The 24,345-nt window shown below is 36.7% G+C and overlaps 1 long non-coding RNA gene across 1 annotated transcript; it reads right to left on the reverse strand.

Annotated features, from left to right (window-relative positions):
* Nucleotides 1-2,056: 2,056 nt before the first annotated feature.
* Nucleotides 2,057-24,016, reverse strand: LOC111764886 (uncharacterized). The gene is made up of 4 exons (XR_009187566.1): nt 21,074-24,016; nt 9,992-10,090; nt 7,570-7,656; nt 2,057-2,156 (listed from the first exon to the last, which is right to left on the reverse strand). It is a non-coding gene; the product is annotated as an uncharacterized lncRNA (long non-coding RNA).
* Between the last annotated feature and the right edge of the window lie 329 nt (nt 24,017-24,345).

The following is a 24,345-nucleotide window of genomic DNA, read 5'->3' on the forward strand; positions in this document are numbered from 1 at the left end:
TAATCTTTCTGTTCAAATTTTAATTTAATGACACTATATAGTGTTTTTCTCTTCATATGCTCATTATTCTTGCAAAGACCTTGAATGGATTTTTTTTTTTTTTTTTTTTTTTTTTAGATTTATTTATTTTATTTAATTTCACCCCCTCCCCTGGTTGTCTGTTCTTGGTGTCTATTTGCTGCGTCTTGTTTCTTTGTCCGCTTCTGTTGTCGTCAGCGGCACGGGAAGTGTGGGCGGCGCCATTCCTGGGCAGGCTGCTCTTTCTTTTCACGCTGGGCGGCTTTCCTCACGGGCGCACTCCTTGCTCGTGGGGCTCCCCCACGCGGGGACACCCTTGCGTGGCACGGCACTCCTTGCGCGCATCAGCACTGCGCATGGCCAGCTCCACACGGGTCAAGGAGGCCCGGGGTTTGAACCGCGGACCTCCCATATGGTAGACAGACGCCCTAACCACTGGGCCAAAGTCCGTTTTCCTTGAATGGATTTTTGAGACATACTTTTGTCTAAAGAAAGCATGTGGATTTCAGTAATATGCAATAGTTGCTTATGTCATTTGCAAAATGAAAATGAAATAAACCAAATAATCACTAATAAAATTGTTTATAAGTGCTATTACTGAAGGAATTAAATCATGAAATATGCCACAAGTTGCATTTAATTTCTAAAATTTTTATTTTATTTTTTAGTCATATATTTTTATTTTTAAAAACTTTAGATTACAGAAATGTTACATAAAATAATATAACAGATTCCATATGCCCCACTCCTTCCCCCTCCCACACTTTCCCACATGAACAAAATCATTCATTAATGTGGTACATTATAACTGATGAACACATTTGATGATAGAAAAGGAACATGGAAGAGATAGTGGATGGAAGTCATTATAATCCTAGCTATGGCCATGTGACCATAGGCAGAGACTAAAACTATAATTAAGCATTTTCCATTATGTTGAAATATACACATATTTACATATATCTTTATTTTCTTTCTTCTCTTGCATCCTCTACATAAAAAATTCATATTAATTTTATGTTGTAGCATTAAATTTATAGGATAATACTAAATATCGCTCAAGGATTTGCATTTTTTCTGGGGAAAAGTTTAGTGCATTTTCCTGTTACAAAACAAGGACAACTAGATCATATTAGGCAGAATTATGAATACATTATTAACTTATTAGGGGATTAATTATGGCTTAAGCAGATGTGCATCAGTATCGCATTGATAAGCAGTAGACTGTGATGTAAAGTTCATGGGTCAGCTTGGACAGAAAATGGTGCCTATGGTAGAACTAGCATGATTTTCTATGTGAGGTTATTTCATAAATGAATGTGCATCTATACTCATTTCATTGCTTTTACAACCCTTTTCATCTGACTCTCCAAAGGAGACTTTTCATGGGAATGTGGGGGGTCATCCCATCCAATGAGTTGGAGTTCTTAAAAAACACAACTGTGGATATCAGAAGTTAGAAAGAATTACTCCTTCAACTAGCCAAACCCTTTTGGGAAGTTCAATTTAGCCTTAATGAGTTTCCAACTCACAGACTGTCTTGCAAAATTCAGCCTTGAAAACTCTCACAGTCATGCTGTGAGTCAATTTCTGTAACAAATCTTTTCATGCATACCATGTCAGTTCTGTCGAAAACACTCTTAGTTTGCCAGACTTCCATGACAATTGCCACACAATGAGTTGTCTTAAAAAGCACAACATTTATTAGATAAGGGTTTAGAGAGCTGGAGATCCACATGAAATAACAACAAGGCCTGCTTTATCCCAATATTCGGTAGCATTCAGTTCCTGGCTTTCTGAAATTTTGGGGGTTCCTGAACTTTTATCTCTGCTTCCTGTCACTAGGAGATCTCTTTCTCCTCACGTCTGATCTTATTACTTATTGTTTTCTCTGTTTTCCAACTTCTTTCTGCATGGCCTTCTCTAGCCTCTGGTTTCCAATTTCTTCTCTTTATAAAGTTCCCAGTAAGGGTATTTAAGACCCACCCTAATTAATTTTGATCACACCTTAAAAGAAAATAATATATTCAAGAGGAGGTTTAATTTTCCAAAATGGTTTATTCCCAAAGGATGAGGATTAATATAATTAATATGTCTAAATTGGGGTTCACGTAATTCACTCTTCCATGATTTTCTCTCTGGAACACAAAAAAAAATATGATCTACCCATGAGTAAAATACATTTATCCATCCCATTATCCACAATCTTTAAGTCTTTCTGCAATATCTCTAAGCACAAAGTATCATCAAAATCAGTTGAGGATGTGGCCAATTGTGGGGACAAATTTCCTATAATCTTTGGAACTGTGAATCCTAGAAAACAAGTTGTCCGATTCCAAAATTTAATACAGGGAAAGGCATAGGACATTCCCTTTCCAGTGGTCAGAAACCTAGAGAAAAAGGGGATCAGGTTTCCTGAGCAAGGTTGAAATCCAACCTACAAATTCTGTTAGATTTCAAGGTCTGAGAGCCATCTGTCAAGCTATGCATTGTAGTCTGGGGCAAATGGAGTGGATGTCCCCCCTTTTTAAGCACCTGGAGAGGAGTCTTGCTCTGCAAAGAGTAGGGCCTAGGTTCCATACCATCTTGCACTGGGGTGGAAGCTCATTTCCCTTAACATCTGGACAGAAGCCTTGCCCCCTCCAGCCCTGGCTCAGAAATCCTGCTATACCCAAAGGCTTGAGCTAGGGAGATGTCTTCAGTGGAGACTTTCCAACTGAAAAGTCATTTTTTTCTTCCTTTTGCCTTGTGTCTTCTTGCACTCACCCTGGCATTTAATCAGCTCACGCAAACTTGTCAAAAGCCATCACAGAAAAGGATTTTCCATAGATCCTTCCTAGAAAAATACATTTCCAGTCGTGCCTAGAATGCTGCATAAGGGAGTGATGATAATATTCTGCTTCAATGTCTTGTTCCTATTTAAAAGAATACTTTAGTGCATGAAAATTCACTTGCACTTATAATATATGTACTTTTCTACATGTGTATCATATGCAATAAAAATTGATAAGGAAAAAAATTTATTTCCTTGTCCCTTTTAAAATTTGGTACTTAAAAATCCTTTGACTTACTCATCTTACTTATTTTCCTATTATTGAAATAGTAAATAAATGCTTGTGACATATCCATATACAATTATCCATTATAATTGTATGCTTTGAGTTTTTAACATTTTGAAAATACAGTTAAACATTTTAGTTATGTCAAGTGTGATGAATTTTTAAAATTTATTTTTCATTTTAATTGATTTTTCTTCTCAGCTATCTTTTTTCATATTTTCTTTCCTTAATTATGTTTCCTATGGTGGTTAATCACTCTCATAGTTTACTAAATTTTACTAGATTTATTTTAATTTTATGTCAAGTTTATTCTGACTTATTTTTTTCCCTTTATTTTTGTCACACACACAAAAAATATGAGGTTCCCACTTAACCCTCACCCCCCTCACCCCACTCCTCCCACATCAACAACTTCTGTCATCATTGTAGCACATCCATTACATTGGGTGAATACATTTTGGAGCTCTATTGCACCACATGGACAACAGTTTACATTGTAGTTGACACTCTCCCCCAGCACACACAGAGGGCCATGGCAGGATATATAATATCCAGCATCAGTCCCTGCAACATCATTCAGGACAAACCCAAGTCCTGAAAATGCCCCCACGTCACATCTCTTCTTCCCTCTCCCTGCCCTCAGCAACCACCTTCGCCATTTTCTCCACATCAATGCCACAATTACTTCCATTACTAGACACAACTGTTCCATAGTAGAATATCAGTAAGTCCACTCTAATCCATATCCTATTCCTCCATCGCGTGGACCCTCAGATGATGCTCTCCACTCCACCTCTATATCGAGAGGGACTTAGATTCCATATGGATGATGTATACCGTGACTCCTGTGCCATATACTTCATATGTTTATCCAATCTCTGGTATATGTGATTTTCTTGAAGCTTTAGCTTTGTTAAATTTTCTTTTGCATTATTATATGATATTAACTTATTTATTTTCTTGCTATATTGCCATTTTGTGCTCTGATATTATTACATTTTGGAATATAATTTGGTTCCATTTATCTTTCTCTTTTATATGGAGTTTAAAAGCTGTAATTATTTTATTCATTGTTTAAATGTCATTGTTATTCTATCAGGTACAGCAACAGGTTAATAATGGGTCATTATAATTTTCCAGTCTCATGTTCAGTGTATTATTCTCATGCTTTTATGATGGCTCTAAAGTATTTCTTACTTTAATTATTAGTCTGCCCAAGGGGTGTCAATGCAAACTAACAAAATTTGCTTCCTTTTATAAAGGGGGTTTATTAGGGGTAATAGCTTACAGTTCCAAGGCCATAGAAAGCCTAACTCAAGGTAGCATAAGAGGTGTTTTCTCATCAAATCAATTGCCACATGTGGAAGGTAGATGCCACTGATCTCTGGCTGGTCTCTGACTTCCCTTTAGGGATCACCCTTTCATCTTGAGCACTGTGGGCCCAGACTCTAAAGGCTTCATGCTTAAGTGATTCTTTAGTCCTCTCTCTCCTGGTATAGAGCTTGTTTCTTTATGGGCCTCCTATATCAGGCTTGTCTGTTCTGGTCTCTTCCCAATCTAAGCTGTAAGCAATCTAGCAAGTGGTTCATCTTTCCCCAGGGCCTCAGCTGTTTAAGTCTTCTTTCTGTCACATGGCAGGATCAAAAATGACAGAGTTCTCACTACCTGTTTTCTCTTGTGTCAGTCTCAGTGAATGTCTGTTTATATAAGACCAGATAAATGGGGGGAACTCATCCTGTGACATGACCACTGGTGTGGTCTAATCAAAAGCCGCAAATCAATCCTAACAGATAACCTAATCAAGGAACACTAAACTGAATTCCATTCAATCAAAGGTATAACACTTTGAAATAAGTTAGTATATAAACGTAATCTTTCTCTTTTGAGGATTCCTATAGTAATGTAAAACTGCCATGCTCTCCAACTACTTGTAATTTCCTAGATAAGTCTGATTCATGATTTTTTTTATCTGTAATTCCTTGAGTACCTTAGATGCACAACTTACTTGTCAAAGTGTTACTCCATACTTAGACATTATATGTTTTTGTGAAAATATTTCCAGACACTTATAATAATCGAGAGTTAAATAATATGTTAACAGCTTTTTCATGTGAGCCAGTGCCCATACAGACATAATTTACGATAAGTTGAAAGTGTGTACTTGGACTTTGAAGGGATATGACAGCAGGGTAGTGATAATATTGGGTTGGGTGGTGCAAGTTTAACAGGTGGGAAGATTGGGGAGGGTGGGTTGGAAGGTCCATAGAACTGGGGAAAGGGTTGGGAGAGGTGAACACTGGGGTTTGGTGAGTATGTGGTTGAAAGTACAAAGTTGGTAACACTCTTATGACAATATGACAAGGAAGTGTTATGGGTTTAGGGTGTTGGTTGGGGTGCATTTGGGACAGGAAACACCTGGGCATACCTATTAGGTATATAAATATGTTCAGATGTTCATGGGGCATTGTCACTATGAATGGAGACTCACAATAACTGAAAGAATGCTGAATTCCCATCCTGGAGAGCTCTGCCACATTCTCTAATGGAACAGCAACAGTTCCCCAAGTTCAGGGGCAATAACTGGTGAAAGAGGATGGCCCATTTATTTGACCTTGACATTGATGACTATGCTTTGAGCCTTTGCTCTTGAAATTGAAACTTAGCCTAGTGTTGTGGGATGCCTAAGATTTGCCTCCTGAGAGCCTCTGTGATTCAAATGTGGCCTCTCTTTAAGCCAAATTCAGTATATAAATGCATTACCTTCCCTCCAGGATGGGACATGTCTCCTAGGGATGAGCCTCCCACTGAGGGATTACTACCAAGCACCAACCAGCAGTGCAACTGGAAAATGATCTTGAATAAAAGGGGGAAAAGGTAAAGACAAATGAGTTAATATGGCTAAGAAATTTCAAAGTTAGTCAGAAGGTCCAGAGGTAACACTTATGCACATCTCAGAAGGATCTCATAGATGGCTAAAGTGGCTACTACCCCAAATAATGTGGCTTTTGAGGGCTCTGGAGACACCTGGGTCCTATGGTCAGGGTAGATAGCTTCAGAGAATGGTGCCTGGTCAGTGGGCCTTACTTTGGAGTTTGTGTTCCTGAGAGTGACATAGTTGGACTCAATTATGGCTTCCCTACACATGGCTCATCTGTTCCTTATATTTAAATCTATATCTCAGGCTATGGCTTGTAGGTGTATGCCAAAGAGACTGGAATCTTTGAGCTGTCCATGTACCAGATTGGCCTTGAGCCTCAGGGGAGTTGCAATACCTACTCTCCAGTTCATTGGACTCATCCAGGACAACTAACAAGGAGATGAGGGTTGTCAACCATTACACCAAGGAAACAAGAGAGCCTACAACTGCAAGCAGGAGAGTCCTATCCATCAGCTGTATGAAATAAAAGCCCCCTCTCAATTAGAGGTGGAATGGACATCACCATTCCAGAACTCTCAGAACTGAGGAATGAACTATGTCCTAGAGTGTGGAGGCAGGTGGCCACTGGAGGCATTGGGGGCAGGGAGAGGGAAAAACAGTTGTAATATGGATTTTCATTTGGCGCTTAGAAATCATCCTGAATGACATTGCAACAACAGATATAGACCATTTTATATCTTCCCAATGCATGCAGAATTGTGTGGGAGAGAATATAAACTGCAATGTGAACTATGGTCCATGCTCACTGACAATGCCCCAGGGAATGTTTATCAATTGCAATCAATGTGCCACACTAATGAAGGATGTTGCTTATGTCAGAGGGTGGAGGGGGTATGTGGGGGGGGGGTATGGGGAGTAGGGCACAAGGGAATCCCTATATTTTCTGTATAACATTTATGTAATCTAAGTATTTTTCAAAAAACAAAAAAATATATATTATTTTTAAAATAAATAAATAAATGGCATCTATACAACTGCAAAAACAAACAAACAAACAACAAAAAAAGTCCCCAAGGTGACTCAATTTATTCTCATGGGAGACTCAAATCATCTGAACTTTCAGATTCCTCTTTTCCTTGTCTCATTGGTGTTCTGTCATCTTACTTTGGCTGGGAGTCTGGACATCAACCCTCAATAGTGCTGATTATCAACTTCAAACACCTTAGAGATATTTCCTCTGATGATTGGCTATCACCAATTTGGGAATTCTACCATGATTGGTCCTAAAATTTTGGTCCATTTCTTGGTTAAGAAGGAAACCATCTCCTATTTTTGGTTGTGCAGACCAACTGGGTGGATTCTTAGTTTTCTTTCTGGATGCAATGGCCTATGACCACTATGCAGCTATTCCATTTCCCTTCCCTGCTCTCCATGGTGATGGTGTCCTGCCTACCTTCCTCATGTACCTGTACAGTCTGACTATTGCCATGACTATCTTCCCTTGATTGTTCTCTGAGTCATAAGGCTCTTCAAATGTAATCAATTTTTATTGTGATAAAACCCCTCCATCAGCATTATCTTTGGTATCCACAATCCAGAAGTAGTCATCTTTACCTTTTCAGGTAATGATTTGTTGTTTTCCTGGATCAATATTTTGATATCCGACTTCCATGATGTCCTCTCCATTTTGAAGATATGTTCCTCAGAGGGAGAGAAAAAAATACTTTTATACCCATGTTTTTCACACCATTGCTTTCACTGTGTTATTTGGTACTCTTCTTATGTATTTTCAAACAATGAACAATACCTCATTAGAGAGTGACACAATGCCCCACGTCACTTACACCCTAAGGATATCTATGTTGAATCCTCTAATTTAAAGTATGTGAAGGATGCACTGAAGAGATTCCTGACTAATCCATGTTATTCTTTCAAACTATTTTAAGCTAATAACTACAAATCTCTTTATTTAAGGGATGGCAATTTCTTCTGTGAATTGAAGGATAAAAAATAGCCAGTTTTTCATTGATTTAATTTTAAATGGATACACCAATGCATTTTATTTCAAGCTAAAATATCCAGCCAATTATTCCATATATAGAAAGGTTTAAAGTTTATAATTAAAACAAACATATTTCATAAACAATATCTGAAAATAAATAAATGCACCTGAGTTAATCATAATATATGTATTTTCCTAAAAACTGAAAGATAGTCTGATGGTGATAGAGGTATGTAAGAATCTTTTCTTTGGCTGTACTTGAGAACCAGATCATCCTCTTTTCCATCTCCATCCTTTATTCAATGCTTAAAGTTTTTGCTATTACTTTTACCTTTTATCACATCATTTTCCATCAATTTGCAATCTTTTTGGGGCCCATTTAAATCTTGATATTAAGGTCAACTTATAAATAAAATTTTATTAAAGTATATGACTCATACATGAGCATGAATAGACAATGTATAGTAAAATATGTGAATTTACAATACAAACATGCATATCATCATGCAAGGTTCCATACATCTCCCCACCACCAACACCTTCATTGCTGTGAAACATTTGTTACAACTGTGAAAGAGCATCCTCAAAATATTAATACTAACCATAGCCCATATCTGACTTTTGGCATAGTTTCTGCCAACCAACTCAATTATTAACAACCTATATTAATGTTTATACTTGTTATCATTCAGAGAAAACGTTCTCATATTTGTCCTATTAATCTCAATGAATCTTCCACCACTCTTTTATACAGTCCCACACTTTGCATAATTCATTAAAAGTGTATATTCATTGGCTCTCATTTTCATCATAGAGATGTGCTGAACATCAATTTATAGCACAGAAAAAAATTAACACTTTAGAGGAAAAGAAAATATGAATGCTTGAAACCATGCTATAAGACATACGGCAAAATATTCCAAAAGAAAAGAAAAAGGATTCTACCTTTCATCCTTCTCATTCAGGCATGCACTTGGGCATCTATGGGAGAATAAGCATGTTTTTCTACTACTTATGCATTGTCATATTTTTGAAAAGAGCAATCTAATATCTTGTACTTCTCTCATTTACTAGTGTTCAATAAAATAATTCCATAAATGTCTACACAGTATATACCTATTGCAAGTTACTAAGCTAAAGCTATTTTTTAATCTAACTTTACATGGGATCCTCTTTAAAAGACGAACAAAAGAGGAATTTACTCGAAGATTCCATACACATACTGAAATATTGTTTGTTACACTATCATTTATAAGTGACAAACCAACTCCATAAACCAATTAGGCACATCAGCAAAGCTCAAGCTTGCAAAGAAGTAAGATGGGAAAAATAACTTATCTGCTATCCCTGATCTTCTATGGTCAAAGTATACTTCATTTAACATTACTTTTTTACAGTCCCAGGTTCTGCATATATAGGTGTTCAGGGAGTTCTATGGTATCTTCCATCTAAACAATGATCCTAATCTGTGCTAGTGATGTAAGAGTGACAGGGCACCGTCATGAAAAATGTACTTTGGGACATAACTATGTATTTAGGAAGCCTTGAAACAACAACCACAGGGGACCCCAATTCTGTAACTGAAGCAGAAGCCGTAGCTCCTATCCAAGTCTATAATTTAGGGATTGGACAGAAAGCATTGCAATTGTGTAAATCTAGTTTTTTGCATGCATTAAATACTGTCAATAATATGAGATTAAGAACAGGCAACACATTGCATAATTCAGAAGTATAATAAGGACCATTTCTCAAATTTAAGCTCAAATATCAGTGTAAGAAAGCCCATACTTTTGATTTGTTGAGTATATCATTTTGTTTTAAAGAGTGTGATTTAATACCTCAAAATTGTATATGCATCTCATTACAGGCATACCTGGCAGTGATCACCATTTCAGGTCCATTGCAATAAAGCACATATTGCAGTAAATCGAGTCATACAAATTTTTGGTTTCCCAATGCATATAAAAGATCAGCCTATACTATACTGTATTCTATACATTGTGAAATAGCATTATGTCTAAAAAATATGCATACCTTAATTAAAATGTGACACAGAGTGACAAAGTGACCACATATGGTAGAAAAATGGCACCAACTGACTTGTCCAATGTAGGGTTGCCACACACCTTCTATCTGTAATAAAAACCATATCTATGAATTACAATAAAGTGAAACACATTAAAATGAAGTATGCCTATACTGTATGTATGTAAAGGCTTTTATAGTATATAAATTATTAAGAAAAAGGTAGCAATTATCATGATTCTATATTTTTTAAATTCAAAAGCAAAATAAAGGAATTTCACTCTTCAAAAATAGGGATTTCCTTTCCCTTAAATTCTAGATAATTTTGGCTTAAGCAGCATATCCCTCTCTCTGGAATTTCAAAGATCCCAAATCCAAATACCTATGCTGTCAAAAGCTTCTGAGAAAAGCAGAAGTTTACATCATAACTCAGCCCTTCTTATTCCAAGAGTAATATAGCCACTCCGCCAGAGAACAATTTCCCACTTGCCCTTCATCTTCTCCATTCCCCTAGCCTTACACCAATTTACTGGCTCCTTCCACTTTCCACACTTCTCCTTTCTGATATTTCTTTATCTCCATCGAGAACTGTACAACTTTATTTCCTACTCTTAAAGAGCATTATTACTATGTAGTTAGAGGTTCTTCAAAGAATTATGACACTAGTTGTTGCCATCTATTCAAAGCTGCTGTCACAGCTATGATTTGTTTCTTCATTGCTTATCATGGCATTTTTAGAAGAAATAATGTTTACCTGAGGAGAAGTAGCTTTGTTGACACAGATGTTGTGAAAATAAACTATTCCTCATTTCCAAAATGAACATGAGTTTGGGTTAACTAAAGGTCTACTTCATTAAAAGCAATTCTAATCACAAAAGATATTTGACAAAAAAAAAAGTGAGAAGTGGATTCTGATAATTTCAAGGAAAGAAAACACCTTTCCAAAAAGAAATTCAATCATCAAATAGAATACATTATTGGATAGGAATGGTTATTAATGTTTACTCATTGATCAACAGAAACGTATTGATGTAGACATGGGCTCATGAGGAGATTATATCATGTTATTTAGAAAGTTTTGTGAAGTATATGTTAAAAAAATTCATGTTCATATTGTAAGCTTAAAGTTTTGCTTCTGGATCACCAAATAATCATTATGGCTGCAAAGACAAAAAAAAAGAACACTTATTTGCATGCAATGGTATGTTCTCTGTATCTGTAAGCACTTATCTCATTCCTTGATTCTAACTTTTGTTTTTTTCAATATTATCAATGTTTTATTGTTGATCAATTGGAAAATAAAGACTCTACAGCATAAAGCCAGTGTAAAAAGCCAGTCAGGGCAAACAAGGAAGACTCAAAGTGACTTTGATGCTGGGATACCACACAGGAGTTAGGCTAGATCTCCATTACTTTGCTGTACCTAACAGCAAGGGAGGATGGGAAACAGTCTAGTCATGTGTCCAGGAGACAAAAAAAATTATTTGGCAAGGAACAGAATACCTCTTCTATAAAGTGTGTCAGTTCTGTGTGACTTCATCAACTACTTTATCAGCATTAACCAACTCTTCATCCTACCACTACTAACAATAATAAAATATTAAAGAACTATGAAACATATTTTTGTTTCTCTTTTAAAATATTTGAATTTCTTTGTTGACATTAACTTTGCTTATTTACATTTCAAATAGAGATTGGCATTTATAAAAATGTAACAATATATTAAGGTTAATAAAACAATAATGCTCTATCAAATTTATTGTGATTGAGTTTATTTGTCTCAATAGTTACCACTTACATAAGTAGCATACATTCATATGCAAGATTTCAGAACTCTGAAATCCTGTACATTGATGATTGAATGTATATTGATAAAAGTAATCTTGCAAGTATCTATTAGAAATTGAATGTGTGTATTTGCCTGGAATCAGGATCCATCCAGTCCTGGATATAGTTCATACAATATTCAGTCATGGATAATCAGAGTTACACACTCAAATTTGTGTGTTTTGGTACATGTAGAAATCAGTAGTAAAGAAATAAAAGCAACTTTTTTTTAAACAAAACAATGCATTTAAGGGATGCGAGTATATAGATAAGAGAAATTTAATAACATTATTACAGTATTAGTGGAGACAAGAAGGAAACAGAGAATTGGTGTGTATTTAGCAAAATTAATACATCTCAAAAATTTAATTGAATGAAGACCTTAAATATCAAAATGAGATACATTCTAACATAAGCACTCCCCTTATAATATGTATTGTAATTATGTTATATAGATATATGCCTTTTTGAGAATATCCATTATCCTTCATAGAATGTGCGGCCTGTATGTGAAGGAGAATTTGATGCTAGTGAAACTGAAATCATGAAGATCATTCTCAATGGTTCAAATGTAATTGTGTCCTTCATCGCAATCTTTGTGTCCTAAAAGTCTATCCTGTCTACTATCCTGAGAACTAATTCTACTTCAGAAAAACACAAAGCCTTCTTTACTTGTGCCTTCCACCTCCAGGGACTATGATTTTTACTTGTTTAAGACCAAAAACTCCTACTCCTTGGGAAAGGATCAAGTGGCCTCTGTCTTCATGAACATTGCTTGCCTTGCTTTAATTTAGGCACATTTCTACAATTTAGAAAATGCATCTTGTTTCTTGGTATTGGCAATGTTGGTCAACAGATTCTCTGATTTTTTCAGACAATAATAAGTTCACGGTTGCTTAAATTTTAATGGAAAACAGTTTGGAAAGGATGTATGATGTTATTAAATAAGTGTAATATAAACTTTGGAAAATATGAAAATACTTAACTGTTTTCCAGTTCCTATGTATATCAATGCATAGCCTAAATAGACAAGATTTGGTATGAAGTATTTATACCAAACTTGGTATGAAGTATTTTATATATATATATATATATATACACATACACACACAAATATCTATATTTAAAGATACTTAGATCACACAAAATGTTACACAAAAAATTTTAAGGAATTCCCATGTGTCCCACTCCCCATACCTCCCACCTTTCCCCATATTAAAGACTGCTTTCATTAATGTGGAACATTCATTGCAGTTGATGAATACATTTGGAATATGGCTACTAAGCATGGATTATAGTTGACATTGTAGTTTACACTGTCTCCCACTCAATTCTGTAGTTTAAGGCAGGATATATAATGGCCTGTATCTGTCATTGCAGTGTCATTCAGGTCAATTCCATGTCCCAAAAATGCCCCGTATTACACCTCTTTTTCCTTCTCCCTGCCTTCAGCCCCACCAGTGGCCACTGTCTCCAAATCAATTATGTGATTTCTTGGTATGAAGTACTTTTTAAGACAAAATCCTTTTGTTTATGATGGTCTATTGTTGTATCCAGCCTGAAGGGTATCAGGAATGAATAACAAAAGAGAAGGGATCAGGGGATCTGGGAGTCAATGCCCACAGACAAGTTTATTTCCATTCAGCTGCATGTTTATAGAGAAAGCTTGCATACTAAAGGCCCAAAAAGCAGAGACAGATTTACTATTGTTATCTTATAATTAGAAACAGGGACAGGCCTTAACTTTTTAAGGCAGCTTTATTCTTTCTTCTAATCTGGCCTGTTGACCTAATAGATCTTAACCAGAGACATTCCTGTCCTGTTGACTAAGGGACTCTCATCAAAGAACATTCTTTTCTTGCTCTGTTTCCTAAGTTACACCACATCTTATTTTCTTCAGCCAACAAGTCATTACTTCCTTCATGTCCCCCTTTTTGTTTTAGGGTGAGGGTGACAGTGCCTGTCTTAGGTTGCCCTTATCTCAATTTAAGAGTCTTATCTGTCATTGACTATCAGCCAAGCTCTTCTGGCACAATATTTTTTTGCAGTGATCTTGCAAGAACTAGGTTATTGGCTTGTTCTATCTGGTCAGTGCTCTGTAATTGCTGTGTAACATATCATTTAAAACAGGCCATTGTAATAAGTAGTATTACTAAAACAGCCATCCCTATTCCTAAGGATGATACAAAATGCTATGATTTCCACCAACTTACAGGATTAAACTTCCTAATATAGAAATTAAATCAGAAAAAACATCTCTATCAGTGTCTACATGTATCTGATTCTGAGACAATTCTAATATTTTCTTTTGCAGTTCAACAATTTCTGAGGAGATATTTGTTTTGTGGTCCAGTAAATGATTTTTTATTTTTTCCCACTTTATCTCTGAAGAATTATATACAAGTGGTGTAATATAGAATTGCTTTCATTCCAATCACATTTAAGTCCTCTCAACAAGTTTAGATTATGCAACTGATCTCCAATATGCAATATAACAGATTCTAAATCATTAACTATATTATTAAACTGCTCATCAATATGCTCTTGACTATGCCATAAGTCACTGGTGTTTTTATGCCAATCATGAACATATTGCTGGGTCTGAACTGTTTCATGCAATGCAATGGGAGCCATGGTGACACCTATTATTATTCCAATTAGTCCAGTATTCCAGCAATAATCAGTTCTATTAGTTGCTTTGCTCATTTTATATATGCTTGTCTGAGACGTAACAGCAATTGACTTTCAGGTGATGACTGCCACACCTGGGTCATACGCACTGGAACCCATACTTCTTTTCTTTTCCAAGCAGCCATGATAGTTTCATTTTCCTGTAAAATATTTTCAGAAATACAAGTATATAGTGTACAATTTTTACAAAACAGGGTTTGATTTCTAATTTCTAATTTTCCTGTCACAAAAACATAGGATCTCATATACATGTCTTGAAATGATATGTTTGATTAAAATAAAGATATTGTCCAGTGTCATTCTCATTCCTGAGTCACTCATAAGTAGGAGCTAGTCCAAGAAATGCTTTCCATAAATTTCTCTGAACAATTTGTGTACTATTAGTCCATGGGGAAGGTTACCACCTTCCTTTGTTTTTCCAAATAACTGATCTATTAGTAAATATAGTTCATATCCATGTAAAATAGTTTAAGCTTGCTCTGAAAGCATAAGAATATGTAAAAATGCTCCCCATTGACTAAGTAAATCCTAGCCCCACAGAATAAGTCCTACATCAGCCTCATAATGTTGTAGCATAAACTTTTGCCCATTAGGTCCTAACACATCAAAAACAGAAGAACTTTGATAAATATCTGTCATAGTCCCAATGCCAGTAAAGACTGTTGGGACATTTTGTAATGTTCATGATTGAGGCCAATATTGCTTAGCAATGATGGGCACATCAGCTCCTGTGTCTATTAATCCCCAAAACACTTTTCCATTAATAGTAATAGTAACTTCAGGCTGATTATCACCTACAAAAGTCTGTCAATAAATTTCATTCCAAAGACCCAAATACCCCATTTCTATCAAAAGGAAGAGTTAATGGTTTGTGATAGATCAGGAGTAGTAATTGAGCTATGCATTGCCCCAAAGTAACTTGTACTTGACTAACAGCTTGCACCATAACCTTAATTAAAGGGAGTATATTTACTTAATCCCTACTGAATGTCATACAATGGTCAGCAGGTTTAAGGTATATAGTTGACATAGTTTATCTTCACAAGATAACTCTCATGTGAGTTCATAAAATATTTAAAACATAAGCTCAGTTAATGGAAAACCATAATAGTTTTTGTTTAGGAAAGTCTTAAGAGGTGCAGGATGTTGGTGATGGGTGATTATGTGTGGAGGGGGATGCAGAGGGATGCACCTGGGGCATAATTCTAAGGCATGTGAATATGTTCAAGTGTATATGGGGCATTGTCTCAATGGGCAGAAACTGGTGTAATCACCAAAAGAATATTGAATTTCCACCCTGGGGAATCCTGCTACATACTCTAATAAAGCAGAATACACTGAGTATTTGGGAAGTGCCTATCTAAGGAGAACAGACCAATGCACCAGGACTTGATATTGATTGTTTTATTTACGAACATTTTTGTGTGAAATTGAAACAGCATAGGGTTATACATTGCATAACAGTTACTTCCTGAAAGCCTATTTGTTGCTCAAATGTGGCTTTTCTCTAAGTCAAACTGAGCATGTTAATGCTGGTGTGGGACATGACTCCCAGGGAAGAGTTTCCCTGGCTCTGAGGGATTATTACCAAACTAACAAATAATCTGGAAAATAACAAATAATCTTTGACTGAAAAGGGGGAAATATTACAAACAATTTAGTTTTCATGGTTAAGAGATTTCAAAGCGAGTTTGGTGGTTATTCCCAAGGGTAGGCTTATGAAAGTCTCAGCATGATCTCATTGATCCACAGTATACAATGCCTCAAAAAGTGCAGCTCCTGAGGACTCTGGGCACATCTAGACATTATATGCAGGACAGACCATCTCCGGAATTCAGCATCCTGTAAACAGGTCTTACTTTGCAGTATATGCTCACCAATGAAACAGAATTAGAATCATCTCTAATTTCCCCACACATGGTTCTTTTGACCCTTTTATATGAACGTTTACCTAGCACTATACTTGCTAAGTATATGTCTCAGAGACTTAAATCTTCAATAAGTTTGTATGCTGGTCTAGGCCAGAATCTCAACAGAGTTGTAACACCTACCCCTCCATTATTGGACTTGCCAGAGATGATTAACAAAAAGGTGATGGTGAACAATCCCAGGATGTGGAGTACCTTTGCAACTCCAAGACAGTTCAAGCCATCTGTTCCATGGGATTTAAGCACCTTCTCAATGCAAGATAGGGTAGGCATCACCACTCCAAAATCCTCAAGATTGGGTTGTTGATGTGGGAGGGGTGGGGTGGGTGGGGTAGGGGGTATATGGGGACCTCATATTTTTTGAATGTAACATTTAAAAGAAAATAAAGAATTAAAAAAATTGATAGAAAACACACACACACAGATTTCTGGTGCCACTAATAAGGATAAAAGCAGTCACAGAAAAATGCACAGCAAATGGACACAGAGAGCAGACAACTGAGGGGGTGGGTGGGTAAGGGGAGAGAAATAAATTAAAAAGAAAGAAAGAAAGAAAAAAAATCCTCAAGATTGAGGAATGATCAAACATAAAGGGGGAATGTACTATGGACTAAAGTAGATAAAGGCAGTGGCCACCAAAGTTTCTAAAGGGGGGAATGGGAAGAATAGGTGCAACATAGGGGCATTTTTGACACATTGGTAGTATCATACATCACAGTGACAGATACAGGCTATTATACATTTTGTCAAAACCTATAAAATTGTGCAGGGCAAAGTGTAAACTATAATATAAGCTATAGTCCTTTGTTAGTACAATCCTTCAATTATGTGGTCATCAATTGTAAACAATGTACAACACTAATGAAAGATGTAGTTAATGTGGGGAAGTGTGGGAGGGGTAGGAATTCGGGTATATGGGAACCCCTTATATTTTTGATATAATATTTATGTAACCTAAAGTTCTTTAAAAATAAAAAAAAAATATTTTATAAAAAAAGTAATCCTCTAATTTTCTTTATGTAGAGTAAATTGAATCATATCACATTGCTTCACAAAACTTACAAGATATCCCATCACAGTAAAGGCAAAAGTCAAAACAATATAAGATCCTCCCTATAATTGACATGATCTTGCCCCTCCTTCTTACTTTTAGGAACTCATCCTTTATTATTCCATCTGTCATTCTCAATTTGGAGCAGCCACACTAACCTCTTGATACTCCTTTATACTGATTAATCCTGATGTGGCTTTCTTTTTTCTGAAATTCCCTTTTCCAGATAACTGCATGGATTGTTTCTCATTCTTTTCCTCATAAGCCCATACTTTACAAACCTATTTGAAATCAGCTCTGTACCATTCCTCAACCTTGCTGCATTTGCTTCCCATAGCAGTTATCCCATCTTATATTTCATATATTTTGCCTATACCTTTATTTCCTCTCTTTTTTCCTCCACATTGGAAGCTCTATGAGCACAAGATTATTGCCAAGTAAGTTCACTCCTGTATACCAAGGACTTAGAAGAGTGTCTCAATAGATGTATTTGAATGGCTGAATTTTACAGAGAATGAAATTGGGACACAGCATGGTTAAATAACTTAGTCATGTTCAGTTAACAGGTTAGAGGACAAACTCACATTTGAACCCAGACAGTCTGACTTTAGAGCTGACATTCTTTTTCACTACTCTGTATGACTGTTTACCTATAACATATTTAACTTTAATTATGGTTGAAAAAATAATTCATTGTTCATTATTAAGAAAATAACAAAATGAAGTTTTATTTGAAAGATATATATTGCTGACTGGTCATCTATAAATATGCTTAGATAAGACAATGTTACATTAGTAATGCCAGCTAAATATTTTTAAAAATGCATGCATTTTCCAACTTAGAAAAAGAGAGAACTTTGTAGAGAAAAGAAAAATATATCAGGTGATTGGGCTAGGGAGAGAATCTGTATTAGTCAAGAAAAGGCTCTCTTCTGTAAGAAAGCAATTCAGAAACAGAGTATCCAAACTATGGGGGAAGTATTGTCCTGGAATATAACAGTGTAGACTCTCAACAGACTAGGCTTGTGGGTGGCTCTTTTCCATGAAATACCCATGGGACCTAGTTTTCCTCTGTTATTGCTCTACAATTCCAATATGTATATTCTTCAGCAAGTGTTAAGAGTTTCTCTTAGCTCTGTCTAAAACCCAGTATGAGGGAAATGTGAGAGCTTCACATTGGGGAAAAAATTACCTTTTATTTACATATAGACTATTGTTTAAGGAAAAAATTAATTTCTTGAGTGTGTAAAGAGCTGTCTAGTTTACCTTATTTTTTTTGCTGTGTGCATCATTAAAGAATTGCGTATTTCATCTAAATTATAAAATTTAACAGTATTACATTTTATTACTGTCCTTTTAATATTTGTGGGGAACTATAGAGTTATTACTTTTCTCATTCTTTATATCCATAATTTTGTCTCTTCTTTTTACAGTGACTTTCCCAGGGATAATTAATCTTTAAGTATTAGAGACGGCAATTCAACTTCCCCAATCCTGTAATAATTCTGTGATACATTTTACTTGTATATATATGGCAAGTATATGATCTTTGGTATTTTGTGAGTTACATATTGACCTTGCCTGAAGGTCTCCCAGGTTGTCCCTAGTCTTTCTCAAGAACACTTTACATAGACCTGCAAAGTAGATATTTATAGTGAATTCAATCCTGTGAATCCTATGTTCCCTAAGTTTCCCAATTAGCACAGTAACTCACACTTGGCTTTAACAACTTTTTAAAATTTATCTGTATTAATCCTATCTGCTTGCACAGTGGCCACCTATTCTCTCACCCTCTGTCAAAGGTGAAACAGTTAATATGCTCCATCTCCTCTTTTAGGTGTTTGTGCCCCATTGGAATTTGATTTCTTAGATATTTCCAACCTCATCATTGTGATGGAATCAAGTAAACTTATGACAGTTTAAATTAGTGTTTTTTTTTAAGTTATTAAGGAGGAGGAAATGGTCTTTGAAGATTTCTTCATCTTAAGTGAAAGTGGAAATTTTAATTCCCTTTCAAATCTTATTTACTGCTGTAGCTTCACATATATATTTTCTGTAAAACTCATTTGCCAGAACAGTATCTTTCTAGTGTTCCAGTATTACACCTTGAAAATATAATGGAATCTTTGTGTCATTGTCAATATAACTGGTCTTATCCATTTATTATTATTTTTTTATTACAGAAGTTGTGAGTTTACAGAGCAATCATGCATAAAATACAGGATTCCCATACACCAACCTATTAATAATGCCTATTAATAGCAACAGGCCATGATGTACTGCTGAAATGTTGTGTTTATACCCCAAGTCTTACCCCATGCTACATGTGCACAAATAGATCAAAAGGTTTCCTTATGTCTGGGAAACCAAGTGCTGGTGCTTTTTAAAAATTTTCTTTAATAGCATGCATTGCCTCTTGACATTCAGCAGTTCAAATTAAGGGTTCATTACATTTCCTTTAAGGTCTTCATATAGAAGGTTGGTTAGAAGTCAAAATTTGGAATGCAAATATAACAAAATCCAGTCATTCCTAGAAACCCTCAGTGCTGCCTCTTAGGGGTTGGCAGAACTAATTTACTTAATATTCCTAGCTTCTCTGTGGCAACAAAATACTTTCTATCTTAGACAGCTGCCCCGGCCCGCAGGATGGTAACGAGGGCTCGAAACCTGCCGAGAAAGAATGGTGGGACAAGAGACACGAAGAATGACAGCAAGACAGGGTTCTGATCAAGCTGCGAATTTTATTGAGGGAACAAAGCATATATACTCTTGGGAAGGGAAAGGGCGGTGGGTGGAGGTGGAAGCTAGGGATTGGCTACTTCTGTTGCTGATGTAGAAGGCAGACTTCAGTTTCATGTCTTGCGCCTGCGCACTATCTTATCAGTCTGGGCAGTGGCGGGAAACGGAGAACAAAGGAGCAGGGAGGGAGAAGAACAAGGAAGTGACAGGGCAGATTTGAGTTCTGCCATGATGTGGGACCCGCCATGTTGTGGTGAACTAATTATAGTTTACTCAAATGAGAAAGTTGGCTCCTCTCTGGCAGCCGTGCTGCTGGCTCTGCTGAGTTCGGCGTGTACTTTATTTTGACTGCTCCCAACATCTCCTCCGTTTTTCTTTTATTAGCACAGTATTTCTTGTAGGCTAGCTGAGGGAAGTAGAGGCCTCATTTCCCTGATGTAGATGGCTCTGATATTTTGGGAAGGGGTTGTGTAGCAAAGGCAGATGAGGGGAGGCTGTGCCTGTCTTAGGTCGGAACCATACCTGGCGAGCCGTTTCAGCTCACTCATGCTGTAAGCCTCACTCACGCATGTGACCCGTCTTACCCACCCATGAGAGCCATCGATGATATCCGTTGTGGGGAGGCATGGTGGCGAAAGGCCATGTCTCTGTTTGGGTTGACTGTCAGGTTGGCTCAGTTGCCCGTCATTGGCTAGCCAGCCTAGCTCTCTGAGCAGTTAGGATGCTATCGACGTACCCCACCCATCTCTGCAGGCTGAATGCGGTCGAAGCACCTTGCTTAGTGGCCTTTGCAAACAGAGCGCACCCCTGTAGCAATGAGGCATACTTCTCAGAGATCAGTTAGGTTGTGCTTACCTTTAACTGTCTCCTGCAGTGCTGTGCCTTGCACTCAGCAGCTTATTGGTGGGGAGAGTTCATCCAGGAGGGGAGACAGTCTGCATGGTCCATGGACATGCCTTGGTCAGCGAGGTGGAGCCGGTGGTAATGCACCTGAATAGGCTTACCAAGAGCGGAGTCAATTTGGTCCTTAACTAACTGAATGATTCTTTTTATGGCCCAAGGCCCAAAAGATATTACAAGGAGTATGGTTAGTAATGGGCCTAGTATGGGGAGCAGATATGGTAGTATCCCTTGGAGTCCATTCCATATGGGGTGGTTGGCTAAATCTCTCCTTTTTTCTAGATCTTCCTGAAGCCTTTTAACTTTATCACGAACAATGCCAGACTTGTTAGCATAAAAGCAGCACTGTTCCTGTAAAGCCAGACATATTCCCCTGCGTTCAGCTGTAAGCAGGTCTAGCCCTCTTCTGTTTTGCAATACTACCTCAGCTAAAGAGTCTATTTGATCTTGAATATCTTGTATAGTGCTCAATAAAGCTTGGACATCATCAATTAATTGTTTGGATAATTTTGTATATTGGGTAAAAGCGAGTCCTAACCCCGCAGTACCAGTGGCTAGGGCTCCAGAAATGCCTAAGGTAACAAAAAGTGGGATAAGTTGCACAGTTCTTCTAGAGTGGCCAGCAATGTAGTCCATGCTGGGGACAGGTACAGGTTCAGTTCCATTAATAACACTAACATCGGGGAGGAGGATGACTGGGAGGGCAGTATCCCTTCCCGCAATTCTCGTATTTTAACATTTTGCTCAACAATACTAGACTTATTTATATAGTAGCAACATTCTTCCTGGGGAAAAGGCAGGTTCCCCCTTTTTCAGCTGTAAGTCAAGGGCCTTGCGGTTTTGTAAAGCTACTTGGGCGAGGGATGTTAGTTGCTGCTGCATAGCGTTAAGAGACTGCGCACTGGATTCTAGGCTAATTTGTCATTGTTCAAAGTATTGCAAGCTGATGAGGCTATGGCCAAGAGCACCACGTGCTGTGGCAGCTGCAGCGACTGAACCTGTGAGGCTAATTTTTTACCAATATAGGGAGGAAGGCAGCTCTCTTTGACACAGATGGGGATAGTAAAATTTTTTAGTTTGCCTTCTCCATAGTATGTTAGTTGTGGGGTAATGGCTACTAGGATGCAAGGCCTCATTTTTATAGAACAGAACATTTTTGGGTTATAGTTAATTTCCCAACCACAAACACATAAGGATTTCTTACATATGCCTGAAGATGAATTTGATTTAAATGCAGATATTGACCATTCTTACTATTATTCCCAATCCATTCTATAGTAGGAGCTATTCCTAGAAAAACTTTCCACAGATACTTCTGTTTATGTATAGATGTGATATTACACCATGGAGAAAGGATTCATTTCCCCTTCTGTTTCCAAACACTATTATTTTTAGTAAAAATTATTTTTTGTTGTCCTTTACTATTTAGACCATGCCAAATAAATCTGTCATTATATTCAATGGGACTCCCCATAGGGGCACTTTCCCACACTATTCCATAGGAATCATTAAAAATGACAGATTCTCTTCTTATATGGCATTCTTGCCATCCTTCTTTATCCCTACTGTCTTTTTGCGGACAATCATAAGTAGGATTTTTAGTCATGATTAAATCGTAAGAGGGAAATAAAGTCACAATAAACTGAGTATTATTATTTTTGAAGATAGCTATGGCCTGATTTTTAACATACATACAGGAAGGATGATTACCAATGCATAAGCATTGATAATCAAATGGTAATATGAGATTATCGATTCTTTTTCTTTATAGGGTTTAATTGGCAATCGATTATCAATTGGTATAGGGAATATATGGGTTTTATTCAGATATATATGAAAGAATGGACTTTTCCAGGTTAACACTCTAAGTAATGGGGGGTTAGGTACATAGGCCTAATAAGTGTAATTACTGTCAGCTTCCTTATTACTTACGATCACCATCATCAGAAGTTGTAGAAGACTCCATCTCTTCATTCTGGAGTTTAATCCTTTTCACAGATAACTAAATTTGTTCTCCATTTTCTGAAATGATAAGAGCATAGCCTCACCCCCTTACTATAATCCTGCCTTTTTTCCATACATTGCTTAAAGTATCTTTCCAGAATATTGGTTGATCTTCATTTCCTGTATCTACTGTAGATGTTTGACATTTTCCAGAGTGACATTCCACAGGTGTTAATGAATTATAAACATTAAGAAAATGTAAAGTAAATAAAGCTTTAGCTAATTGATCTTTTGGTGTTATAATGCCATCATCTCCCCCTTTTTGTTTTAAAAGCATAGTTTTTAGGGTATGATGGTTGCATTCAATTAGGGCTTGACCTGTAGGATTATAAGGAGTGCTGGTATCATGTTTAATACCATATTTTAAACAGAAATTCAAAGGATTTACTAATCTAAGAAGGTCCATTATCAGTTTTAATTTTCAGAGGGCATCCCATTACTGCAAAAGCAGAACAGAGGTGTGAGTTAACATGATGAAACTGTTCCCCACTTTGAGCAGTAGCCCACATAAAATGAGAATAAGTGTCAATATAAACGTGAACAGATGGTAGTTTACTAAGGGATGGTATGTGAGTAACATCCATTTGCCATAACTGATTCGGAGTCAGGCCTCTGGGATTAGTCCCAGCCTGAAAAGACACTGTAGTTAAGGGTCCACAGGTGGGACAGGTACAGATAATTCCTTGTGCCTGTAGTCTTGTTAACTTTTGATATTTATTTCACAGGCCTTTAGAATTAATATGAGTTAAAGCATGGCAATCATGAGCACTTTGTAAACACCTTACCAATAAATCAGCTCGAGCATTATTTGATGTCATAGGACTAGGCAAAGAGGTATGAGAGCGTATATGAGCAATGTAAATAGGATGCTGTTTTAAACTAATAAGATGTTGCAAGTCAGCGAAAAGTTGAGATAACTCATCAGTAGCAAAGATATGAGCTGTTTTAATATGCTTGACAGTAAGACTTACATAGTTAGAGTCAGAGACAATGTTCAAGGGCTCTTAAAACATTTGTAAAACTTTAATGTTGGCTCAAAGCTCTGTGCATTGAGCAGATGAATAAGGAGTTGGCTAAAGCTGTTCTTTTTGAGAAGTAACGTATGCTGCTTTTCCATTACTATTACTATCAGTAAATACTGTGCAGGATGGTTGGCTATGCACACAGCCTTGAAAAGCACTGCAAAAGTTTATTGTTGGGTTTTTTACAGATAGAGGAATGCA

This window comes from Dasypus novemcinctus, chromosome 10 (assembly GCF_030445035.2).
Source record: "Dasypus novemcinctus isolate mDasNov1 chromosome 10, mDasNov1.1.hap2, whole genome shotgun sequence".
Lineage (NCBI taxonomy): Eukaryota > Metazoa > Chordata > Mammalia > Cingulata > Dasypodidae > Dasypus > Dasypus novemcinctus.